Raw genomic sequence first — 12,801 nt, forward strand, 5'->3', positions numbered from 1 at the left:
TGGAGTTATAAGGAACTAACTCCCTGAGGTGTCATAGGCTAAAAGATCCCCGAAAGCATGACCGAAATGACAAAGAGTTCATCGGATGGGATCGAGTCTAAGATCGAGTCCAAAACCGACTCTAAGACCGAGTTCAAGATAGAGTCTGGGATCGAGTCTGAGGCCGACTCGGAGACTGAGTTCGAGGCCGAGTTCAAAACCAAGTTTGAGATAGAGTCCGAGATCCAAAATCGGGTCCGAGACAGCAAGCAGTCATAAAGAACTCGAAGAAACTTTAGCATACTCTAGAATTGTATGCGGTCTAGAGTCTAAAGTCTCGAGTCCGGAGTCACGTCAGGTCTAGTCATGCTCCTGATGCGCCTCTTGTGCACGAGGGGATCCATGTGTACTTGCTAGAGAAAGAGAAATTAAATATTTGCGGTCTTAACAAATAGCAATGTGTTTTAGCTAGAGGAACCTTCTAGCATCAAACGATGCTTCCTGGCGCTTGCCGCCTAGAAACGCGTTCTTCTTCCCAATCCCTTGGAAGCAGTGGCCAATAGCACGACGGTGGTGGGTTTTCGGGGTGCCGAGCCCCACAGACGGTGTCGACCGCACCCGCCGGTCGGAGGGCGGGGAACGACGGAGCGCCGAAGGAGAGTCAGCACGTCGAGTCTCCCGCCGACCCCACTCCCTGGGCTCTACCCGCCGGTGAGCTCATCCGGAGTGTGGGCTGCCGCCTAGAAAAACGCGTTCTTCTTCCCAGGAGAGCTCCTGAGCTTTGTTTCTCCATCTCCAACAATGTCGAAAATCTCCAAGTCGGTGGCCAAGAGCTCTACATCAACTCATGTTGCGCAGGGCTTGTACGATGGCAGCAAAACGCTGCTCCACAGCTTTGGAGTGGTCTCCTCGTCAGCCATAATTCCAGGCGAAATCAGAAACCATCTCAAGCCCAAGGATCTCTTTGATTTCGTCGCTCTTGAGCGATCCAGCCCCTCGCTCCTCCGTGCCATCGTCTACTGCCAATCCGGCCTCACAAACGGCTTCACCAGGAGCTTGACCAAGGGCTTGCAGGGCGCCATCGAAGCAACAGCCGCCCTCGCCACTAACTGCATCAATCCAAAGTCGATCATCAACCACGACTTCCTGGTGATTGTGCTGGTCGTCGGGGGCATGGAGCAATTCTTCCTTGCCGAGAAGTGTGGCCCTGGCGAAGAATGCGGGATCAATATCACCCTCATTCGCAGTCTAGGCGAGTATACCAATGCCAAGCTGCTGAATTTCGATTGTGAGGATACGCCGCTGGAACTGCACGAGCTCATGAGGATTCTGGAGAATCATGACCCGCAGTACAGCCATCACGACAAGAATTGCTGGGAGTATGCGATGAACACCACCAAGAAGCTGCTGATGGAGTGCCACCGGAGGAGTGGAAAGGCCCAGTTTTGCGAGCGGGCCGAGGTGGTCGGGGGTGAGATCGCTGTAGCACAAGCCCAAGGTATGAGCAGTCGAAGTTTCAAGGTGTTTGCGCAAGCAATCTCCGCGCTTACTTCCAATACTACTTCTTAGTTGACGACAATCGATATGGTTACACCCTTATAGCCTTATAGTTATGGTTATGGTTATAGCCTTATGTGGTTTACAAAGAGGTTTCTATTATTGAGGTTTATCATTACGATTTATAATATTAAAGTCATTATAAATGTTATGGCTTGCTTTGTTTTGGAAATTCAACATAGCACTAATATCTAGAGAAGGAGTACTTGCCCAGCAAATGTTGGGTGGTTTATAGAGAGGTTTAATATAAAATGTCTTTATAAACAGTGTTGATTGTAAAAGCATAAGGATTTTGAGGAAGGAGGTGGCCTTGGTGTGTGGTGTTTTGAATTTTAATTCTAAGTCCATGTGGTGATATGCATCTTGATAAAGCCATATAAAGTTACCCATGAGTGAAAATTGGGTGGGGCAAGTAAACTCCAACTCGGTCAAATGTTTCTCCTTGGCATTTAGAAATTGTTAAGCAGTAACCTAAACGGATTGGAAATTGTCTTTTGGACATTTTAAATGGAATTTCTGCATTTGATGGTATTAGTGTGATACGTGGGATAAAAACTTTTGTCCCTTTAAATTGCCCCATCACAATTTCACACTCTAAATGTAAGTCACAAATTTTTCATTTCCAATTTGCCAGCTTACCTCGTCTATCTGATCAACACCGCCTTCGCTTTAGTTAAGTTCCCTCGCTAAAGTTCCCACCTATGGTATTAACTCTTACTTGGTCATACTTGATTTCAGCTACTCACTACACGAGCAACAGAGCGTTAGCCATCTATCCACGGATTCCCAAATCTCTCCCAATCCCCCTCCCCGGGTTAGACTGAACTTAAGGTTCGGCAACACTCCCTGCAGGCACAAGTAGCCAAGCACACCAAGCCTGCAGATTCCTAACATCCCTTGGTACTACAAGACTTGATCATGGGACCCTTTAAATCCTAAGTCTTGAGTGCAACACCGGCTTGAGGATGCCGGGGCAAAACACCCTGGCCTCACGGCCTGGTATGGGTACCTCTACCCCCCCCCTCCCACTTCCATCCCGAAGGGAAGGTCCAAGCCCCTAGGAAGGGCGAGGACTAATGAGCCACAAGGTACTCAAGTGGGGCACCACTCCACATGAGCCGGGAGCACCGCAATTAGTTTCTCTTTCGGGAGTGGGAGTTGCTCTTGAGCACTTCCTTGGATGGCCCCTCCGGCACCAGCCAAATCCATGCTCACTCCCACCCAACGCCCCTCGGTCCCAGTCCCAACCTCAAGTCATGATGATGCTCTCGCAATTGTCACAGAGATAGGTATATCCTTCTGCCATGGTTTTTTCTTTCACTAAGGAACGCATTTTTTCTGTGACCCAGGTATGTCAACCTCCAAAGGCGAACTGGTTGTGACGATTTTGTACCCTCAAAAGCTCATCTTCAAGTACGATGAGGAGCTCCAAATCGTTGCCTGTCTTCTTTTTATCTACGCTATCATATGCTTTGTTGTGTCCATATAAAGTTTCAGGTATATATCCATGTTTCTCTATATGAAATCATTTCCGTCTATTGTGGACCAGAACATGAACGGACAGCAGAGTATTTGGGTGACAAAGTGGATCTACTGTATGTTCATCATAAATCAGATAATGTCGCCACTATTGCCGGTCGCTCTTGAAGTTGGACAAATTCACGCTCTGGAGAGTTTAAAGGCACGCCTTCTTACCTCCTGTTTCCAGTTCCTTATGTTGTTCTTTCAGAAGCGTGGGGTGTTTTGCCTCAATCCAAAGCGCATAGGTTATCGCTGGGAAGATACGAGTTTTCTGTTTTGACAAAACTGGGACATTGACAAAAGAGGGACTCGATTTTGTTGGAGTTCAGAGTGTCGTCACTAACTCCTTTGGACCAGTTTTATCACTTGAAGGTGGTCAAAGAATTGATGATATTGTTTTGCATGGACTTGCCACATGTCATGCTGTTACAAAGTTCGGAAAGGACTTGGTTGGAAACCAGGTTGAGGTAAATTTGTAATTTTCGCCAGAAAAGCTTGGATGATCTTTTGTGTGACGGACCTTTAGAATCGTGAGACGAAACGAGTTTGATCAATCGAGAGCAACAATGAGTGTTGTTGTGGAGGACAACTCTGGAAACTTTCACATCTACTGCAAGGTTCTTGCGTCTAGCATTTGCTCATTAATATTTCCGTTCAAGCATGGCAGGGTTCTTTCGAAAAGATTAAGGAGCTGAGCAACGCTCAAAGCCTTCCAGCGGACTACGAGGACAGAGCACGGCTTCAAGCTCTGCAAGGTTGTTATGTTCTTGGTTTAAGCTACAGGTGCACGCTGTTTCCTCAGTCTTCCATGTTTTGCAGCTGGCTTTTTATACTGTTTTCTTCCCTGAACCTTGCAGATACCTTGGCCGAGAACTGGCATTTGAAGACATGTTAGCACTACCAAGGAATGAGTTGGAGAAGGACCTGAATTTTATATCTCTGGTCTTGTTTAGGAACGAGCTCAAGCCGGATAGCTCTGCAGCTATTCATTCTCTCAAAGCTGGAAAGGTACGTTGTCTATATTGATTCCGCTGGAAAACGAAATGCTCCTGGTCTATAGGTTCGTCCCGTGATGGTTACCGGTGATAATGCTCAATGCGGCCACTATATTGCTAAACAATCTGGTATGTTCTCATCTGACTGTAAGATACTACTGGCTGATATAACGAACGACAACAGGTTGGTCTTATTCTTTATGAAAGATCTTTCTAACGATAGCTTTGTCTCTGTAGCGTGGTATGGTCTCCACTGAGTAGTAAAGTGACAACGGGTATAAGCCGCATGACCACCGAAGAACTACTTCAAAGTAGAGCGAGCTTACTTGAGGACGGGACCTTGGAACTTGCGGTTACGGGTAAAGCTTTTAATCGCTTACAAGAATCCAAGAGAATGGACGACTTACTTCTTTAAACACGAATCTTCGCAAGATTCACTCCTTCCGATAAGATTCATCTTGTTCCCTTTGATAATAGTCTCATGCGGTTGGGGACTTGCAGGAGAAAGTGGTAACTATGCATAGAAACCATGGCCTAATCGTGGGAATGTGTGGTGACGGTGGAAACGATTGTGGAGCGCTAAGGGCCGCTCACGCCGGCATCGCTTTAAGTGCTGCAGAAGCATCGGTGGTGTCTCCATTTACTGCCCGAAACAAATCGGTCAGTTCAAGCTTTTTTCTGAAACAATCGCGCAAAGTTGATGTTTCTTTGTAGGTCCACGCTGTGGTAGATTCACTACGTGAAGCGCGAGGTGCTCTCCATACGTCATTCGCATGCTACAAGTTTCTGATTATTTATGGCCTCCAGTTCTCAATATTCAAGCTTTGTTGTTATTGGTAAGCTTGGACTTTCGAGATCTTCCCGACGCTTAGCGCTTTTAATCCAGGTTTGGGATTATAGCCTGCCAAATGGACTGCATATTTATTGATGGCGTAGCTGTGCTCAGCCTTGGTTATGCCATGTCTCGGTGCAACGCTGAAAAAATACTCAACAAGGTTCTTGAAATGTTTAACCGTGGTAATGACAGGTGAGGCCTCTTGGACCTTTAAACGTAGCATCGGTGCTGGGGCTATGGGGAAGCAACGTTGTGTTCCTGGTGGCTGCAATTTGTTTCATGGCAAGCCAGAAGGATTACGTGAGATGGCCGGCACAGTGAGTGATTGGTTTTGTAAAGTTCGTGCTCAAAATCTCGTTTGTTTCAGATACTCTCATGGTGCAAGCTGGTGGACGCTGGGTGACAACTGGGAGTCCACAGTGTTGTTCTTCACAATGTATTTCCAGTTCATCACGTCCGCATTCGTGTTCTCGTTTGGCTCCAAGTTTCGAAAGACCGTATTCAAAAACCTCTCTTTGATGGTAAGTCTTCTACTGTCAAGTAGTTTCAAGCACTTAAGTCTTTTCCACGCAGGTTTCGTACTGGTCATTGATCGCTGTGTGCTCTTGTCTACTGCTTCTTCCTCACAACAAGTTCACGGAAGTATGGCACGTTGCAAGCGAGCAATTCAACCATGCAAACCCCGCCTCTCCAGTTTGGGCGTCTTACCAGGTAAAAAACTCTCATTCTTTCCACAACTAAATCATATCTCTTCGTGTCTTCTTCCAGAAAAATGGTGGACAGCCTTCGCCGGCCATGAGCTTTGATTTCCGTTTCAAGCTATGGTGGATCATTCTCGCGAGTCTCGCCGTCAATATAGCTTGGCAAAAGGTGGGAATTTTTCCATTCCAGAAGAGAAGAAAAAGAAATTCTCACTTGATAACGTGCGTTCCAGGTCGTAGTGGAAGGCCCACTGGCACGGATTTTAGCTGCAAAGTATCCCTCAAAGCGACAAAAGCTACACATTTAGAGTATATTTTTAGAATCGCCAAGAATGTACGGTACCAAAAATTTAAATCTGAAGGGCAAACGCCATCTTGAATTCGTTGGTTAAGCATATATCCTTTTCAAAAGCTCTCTAGAAGTTTACTCACCGTTTAGCTGCACGTCGCTAAGAACTCTCCGAAAGACAAACGGGGAAATGTTAATCAGTCTCAGGGTCTCATCAATCACCTTCACAGACAGTCAGCAGTCATAAAGAACTCGAAGAAACTTTAGCATACTCTAGACATGTATGCGGTCTAGAGTCTAGAGTCTCGAGTCCAGAGTCTAGTCAGGTCTAGTCATGCTCCTGATGCGCCTCTTGTGCACGAGGGGATCCATGTGTACTTGCTAGAGAAAGAGAAATTATATATTTGCGGTCATGACAAATAGCAATGTGTTTTAGCTAGAGGAACCTTCTAGCATCAAACGATGCTTCCTGGCGCTTGCCGCCTAGAAACGCGTTCTTCTTCCCAATCCCTTGGAAGCAGTGGCCAATAGCACGACGGTGGTGGGTTTTCGGGGTGCCGAGCCCCACAGACGGTGTCGACCGCACCCGCCGGTCGGAGGGCGGGGAACGACGGAGCGCCGAAGGAGAGTCAGCACGTCGAGTCTCCCGCCGACCCCACTCCCTGGGCTCTACCCGCCGGTGAGCTCATCCGGAGTGTGGGCTGCCGCCTAGAAAAACGCGTTCTTCTTCCCAGGAGAGCTCCTGAGCTTTGTTTCTCCATCTCCAACAATGTCGAAAATCTCCAAGTCGGTGGCCAAGAGCTCTACATCAACTCATGTTGCGCAGGGCTTGTACGATGGCAGCAAAACGCTGCTCCACAGCTCTGGAGTGGTCTCCTCGTCAGCCATAATTCCAGGCGAAATCAGAAACCATCTCAAGCCCAAGGATCTCTTTGATTTCGTCGCTCTTGAGCGATCCAGCCCCTCGCTCCTCCGTGCCATCGTCTACTGCCAATCCGGCCTCACAAACGGCTTCACCAGGAGCTTGACCAAGGGCTTGCAGGGCGCCAGCGAAGCAACAGCCGCCCTCGCCACTAACTGCATCAATCCAAAGTCGATCATCAACCACGACTTCCTGGTGATTGTGCTGGTCGTCGGGGGCGTGGAGCAATTCTTCCTTGCCGAGAAGTGTGGCCCTGGCGAAGAATGCGGGATCAATATCACCCTCATTCGCAGTCTAGGCGAGTATACCAATGCCAAGCTGCTGAATTTCGATTGTGAGGATACGCCGCTGGAACTGCACGAGCTCATGAGGATTCTGGAGAATCATGACCCGCAGTACAGCCATCACGACAAGAATTGCTGGGAGTATGCGATGAACACCACCAGGAAGCTGCTGATGGAGTGCCACCGGAGGAGTGGAAAGGCCCAGTTTTGCGAGCGGGCCGAGGTGGTCGGGGGTGAGATCGCTGTAGCACAAGCCCAAGGTATGAGTAGTTGAAGTTTCAAGGTGTTTGCGCAAGCAATCTCCGCGCTTACTTCCAATACTACTTCTTAGTTGACGACAATCGATATGGTTACACCCTTATAGCCTTATAGTTATGGTTATGGTTATAGTTTACAAAGAGGTTTCTATTATTGAGGTTTATCATTACGATTTATAATATTAAAGTCATTATAAATGTTATGGCTTGCTTTGTTTTGGAAATTCAACATAGCACTAATATCTAGAGAAGGAGTACTTGCCCAGCAAATGTTGGGTGGTTTACAGAGAGGTTTAATATAAAATGTCTTTATAAACAGTGTTGATTGTAAAAGCATAAGGATTTTGAGGAAGGAGGTGGCTTTGGTGTGTGGTGTTTTGAATTTTAATTCTAAGTCCATGTGGTGATATGCATCTTGATAAAGCCATATAAAGTTACCCATGAGTGAAAATTGGGTGGGGCAAGTAAACTCCAACTCGGTCAAATGTTTGTCCTTGGCATTTAGAAATTGTTAAGCAGTAACCTAAACGGATTGGAAATTGTCTTTTGGACATTTTAAACGGAATTTCTGCATTTGATGGTATTAGTGTGATACGTGGGATAAGAACTTTTGTCCCTTTCAATTGCCCCATCACAATTTCACACTTTAAATGTAAGCCAAAAATTTTTCATTTCCAATTTGCCAGCTTACCTCGTCTATCTGATCAACACCGCCTTGGCTTTAGTTAAGTTCCCTCGCTAAGGTTCCCACCTATGGTATTAACTCTTACTTGGTCATACTTGATTTCAACTACTCACTATACGAGCAACGGAGCGTTAGCCATCTATCCACGGATTCCCAAATCTCTCCCAATCCCCCTCCCCGGGTTAGACTGAACTTAAGGTTAGGCAACACTCCCTGCAAGCACAAGTAGCCAAGCACACCAAGCCTGCAGATTCCTAACATCCATTGTGTAAGCAACCAAAGGGAACGACTTGAGAGACGGTCCATGGGGTTCAAATATAGAGGGAAAGGGCCCATGAATAAGAGTGCACCCCTTTTTCCAATCGGTTAAGGGTCTTGGGATATTTGGGGTTAAGCGTCTTTGTGTTTGAATAGTACTGGGTTGGGTGACCTCCCGGGAAGTCCAAACTCAGGAGCTTACACCTTGGTACTACAAGACTTGATCATGGGACCCTCTAAATCCTAAGTCTTGAGTGCAACACCAGCTTGAGGATGCCGGGGCAAAACACCCTGGCCTCACGGCCTGGTATGGGTACCTCTACCCCCCCCCCCCCCCCACTTCCATCCCGAAGGGAAGGTCCAAACCCCTAGGAAGGGTGAGGACTAATGAGCCACAAGGTACTCAAGTGGGGCACCACTCCACATGAGCCGGGAGCACCGCAATTAGTTTCCCTTTCGGGAGTGGGAGCTGCTCTTGAGCACTTCCTTGGATGGCCCCTCCGGCACCAACCAAGTCCATGCTCACTCCCACCCAATGCCCCTCGGTCCCAGTCCCAACCTCAAGTCATGATGATGCTCTCGCAATTGTCACAGAGACAGGTATATCCTTCTGCCATGGTTTTTTCTTTCACTAAGGAACGCATTTTTTCTGTGACCTAGGTATGTCAACCTCCAAAGGCGAACTGGTTGCGACGATTTTGTACCCTCAAAAGCTCATCTTCAAGTACGATGAGGAGCTCCAAATCGTTGCCTGTCTTCTTTTTATCTACGCTATCATATGCTTTGTTGTGTCCATATAAAGTTTCAGGTATATATCCATGTTTCTCTATATGAAATCATTTCCGTCTATTGTGGACCAGAACATGAACGGACAGCAGAGTATTTGGGTGACAAAGTGGATCTACTGTATGTTCATCATAAATCAGATAATGTCGCCACTATTGCCGGTCGCTCTTGAAGTTGGACAAATTCACGCTCTGGAGAGTTTAAAGGCACGCTTTCTTACCTCCTGTTTCCAGTTCCTTATGTTGTTCTTTCAGAAGCGTGGGGTGTTTTGCCTCAATCCAAAGCGCATAGGTTATCGCTGGGAAGATACGAGTTTTCTGTTTTGACAAAACTGGGACATTGACAAAAGAGGGACTCGATTTTGTTGGAGTTCAGAGTGTCGTCACTAACTCCTTTGGACCAGTTTTATCACTTGAAGGTGGTCAAAGAATTGATGATATTGTTTTGCATGGACTTGCCACATGTCATGCTGTTACAAAGTTTGGAAAGGACTTGGTTGGAAACCAGGTTGAGGTAAATTTGTAATTTTCGCCAGAAAAGCTTGGATGATCTTTTGTGTGACAGGTGAAAATGTTCTCAGCTGTGGGATGGAATTTGATAGAGTCCGCAAAGAGTCCCCCAGTCGTTTCAGATGGTTCCGGATCACGGACCTTTAGAATCGTGAGACGAAACGAGTTTGATCAATCGAGAGCAACAATGAGTGTTGTTGTGGAGGACAACTCTGGAAACTTTCACATCTACTGCAAGGTTCTTGCGTCTAGCATTTGCTCATTAATATTTCCGTTCAAGCATGGCAGGGTTCTTTCGAAAAGATTAAGGAGCTGAGCAACGCTCAAAGCCTTCCAGCGGACTACGAGGACAGAGCACGGCTTCAAGCTCTGCAAGGTTGTTATGTTCTTGGTTTAAGCTACAGGTGCACGCTGTTTCCTCAGTCTTCCATGTTTTGCAGCTGGCTTTTTATACTGTTTTCTTCCCTGAACCTTGCAGATACCTTGGCCGAGAACTGGCATTTGAAGACATGTTAGCACTACCAAGGAATGAGTTGGAGAAGGACCTGAATTTTATATCTCTGGTCTTGTTTAGGAACGAGCTCAAGCCGGATAGCTCTGCAGCTATTCATTCTCTCAAAGCTGGAAAGGTACGTTGTCTATATTGATTCCGCTGGAAAACGAAATGCTCCTGGTCTATAGGTTCGTCCCGTGATGGTTACCGGTGATAATGTTCAATGCGGCCACTATATTGCTAAACAATCTGGTATGTTCTCATCTGACTGTAAGATACTACTGGCTGATATAACGAACGACAACAGGTTGGTCTTATTCTTTATGAAAGATCTTTCTAACGATAGCTTTGTCTCTGTAGCGTGGTATGGTCTCCATTGAGTAGTAAAGTGACAACGGGTATAAGCCGCATGACCACCGAAGAACTACTTCAAAGTAGAGCGAGCTTACTTGAGGACGGGACCTTGGAACTTGCGGTTACGGGTAAAGCTTTTAATCGCTTACAAGAATCCAAGAGAATGGACGACTTACTTCTTTAAACACGAATCTTCGCAAGATTCACTCCTTCCGATAAGATTCATCTTGTTCCCTTTGATAATAGTCTCATGCGGTTGGGGACTTGCAGGAGAAAGTGGTAACTATGCATAGAAACCATGGCCTAATCGTGGGAATGTGTGGTGACGGTGGAAACGATTGTGGAGCGCTAAGGGCCGCTCACGCCGGCATCGCTTTAAGTGCTGCAGAAGCATCGGTGGTGTCTCCATTTACTGCCCGAAACAAATCGGTCAGTTCAAGCTTTTTTCTGAAACAATCGCGCAAAGTTGATGTTTCTTTGTAGGTCCACGCTGTGGTAGATTCACTACGTGAAGCGCGAGGTGCTCTCCATACGTCATTCGCATGCTACAAGTTTCTGATTATTTATGGCCTCCAGTTCTCAATATTCAAGCTTTGTTGTTATTGGTAAGCTTGGACTTTCGAGATCTTCCCGACGCTTAGCGCTTTTAATCCAGGTTTGGGATTATAGCCTGCCAAATGGACTGCATATTTATTGATGGCGTAGCTGTGCTCAGCCTTGGTTATGCCATGTCTCGGTGCAACGCTGAAAAAATACTCAACAAGGTTCTTGAAATGTTTAACCGTGGTAATGACAGGTGAGGCCTCTTGGACCTTTAAACGTAGCATCGGTGCTGGGGCTATGGGGAAGCAACGTTGTGTTCCTGGTGGCTGCAATTTGTTTCATGGCAAGCCAGAAGGATTACGTGAGATGGCCGGCACAGTGAGTGATTGGTTTTGTAAAGTTCGTGCTCAAAATCTCGTTTGTTTCAGATACTCTCATGGTGCAAGCTGGTGGACGCTGGGTGACAACTGGGAGTCCACAGTGTTGTTCTTCACAATGTATTTCCAGTTCATCACGTCCGCATTCGTGTTCTCGTTTGGCTCCAAGTTTCGAAAGACCGTATTCAAAAACCTCTCTTTGATGGTAAGTCTTCTACTGTCAAGTAGTTTCAAGCACTTAAGTCTTTTCCACGCAGGTTTCGTACTGGTCATTGATCGCTGTGTGCTCTTGTCTACTGCTTCTTCCTCACAACAAGTTCACGGAAGTATGGCACGTTGCAAGCGAGCAATTCAACCATGCAAACCCCGCCTCTCCAGTTTGGGCGTCTTACCAGGTAAAAAACTCTCATTCTTTCCACAACTAAATCATATCTCTTCGTGTCTTCTTCCAGAAAAATGGTGGACAGCCTTCGCCGGCCATGAGCTTTGATTTCCGTTTCAAGCTATGGTGGATCATTCTCGCGAGTCTCGCCGTCAATATAGCTTGGCAAAAGGTGGGAATTTTTCCATTCCAGAAGAGAAGAAAAAGAAATTCTCACTTGATAACGTGCGTTCCAGGTCGTAGTGGAAGGCCCACTGGCACGGATTTTAGCTGCAAAGTATCCCTCAAAGCGACAAAAGCTACACATTTAGAGTATATTTTTAGAATCGCCAAGAATGTACGGTACCAAAAATTTAAATCTGAAGGGCAAACGCCATCTTGAATTCGTTGGTTAAGCATATATCCTTTTCAAAAGCTCTCTAGAAGTTTACTCACCGTTTAGCTGCACGTCGCTAAGAACTCTCCAAAAGACAAACGGGGAAATGTTAATCAGTCTCAGGGTCTCATCAATCACCTTCACAGACAGTCAGCAGTCATAAAGAACTCGAAGAAACTTTAGCATACTCTAGACATGTATGCGGTCTAGAGTCTAGAGTCTCGAGTCCAGAGTCTAGTCAGGTCTAGTCATGCTCCTGATGCGCCTCTTGTGCACGAGGGGATCCATGTGTACTTGCTAGAGAAAGAGAAATTATATATTTGCGGTCATGACAAATAGCAATGTGTTTTAGCTAGAGGAACCTTCTAGCATCAAACGATGCTTCCTGGCGCTTGCCGCCTAGAAACGCGTTCTTCTTCCCAATCCCTTGGAAGCAGTGGCCAATAGCACGACGGTGGTGGGTTTTCGGGGTGCCGAGCCCCACAGACGGTGTCGACCGCACCCGCCGGTCGGAGGGCGGGGAACGACGGAGCGCCGAAGGAGAGTCAGCACGTCGAGTCTCCCGCCGACCCCACTCCCTGGGCTCTACCCGCCGGTGAGCTCATCCGGAGTGTGGGCTGCCGCCTAGAAAAACGCGTTCTTCTTCCCAGGAGAGCTCCTGAGCTTTGTTTCTCCATCTCCAACAATGTCGAAAATCT

At 46.8% G+C, this 12,801-nt stretch overlaps 2 pseudogenes; both read left to right on the forward strand.

Moving 5' to 3' along the window:
• Nucleotides 1-780: 780 nt before the first annotated feature.
• On the forward strand, nt 781-5,983 carry LOC9641057 (annotated as a pseudogene).
• A 663-nt stretch (nt 5,984-6,646) lies between these two features.
• Nucleotides 6,647-12,125, forward strand: LOC9641055 (annotated as a pseudogene).
• Nucleotides 12,126-12,801: the final 676 nt, after the last annotated feature.

This window comes from Selaginella moellendorffii, unplaced genomic scaffold (genome assembly GCF_000143415.4).
Source record: "Selaginella moellendorffii unplaced genomic scaffold, v1.0 SELMOscaffold_282, whole genome shotgun sequence".
Taxonomy (NCBI): domain Eukaryota; kingdom Viridiplantae; phylum Streptophyta; class Lycopodiopsida; order Selaginellales; family Selaginellaceae; genus Selaginella; species Selaginella moellendorffii.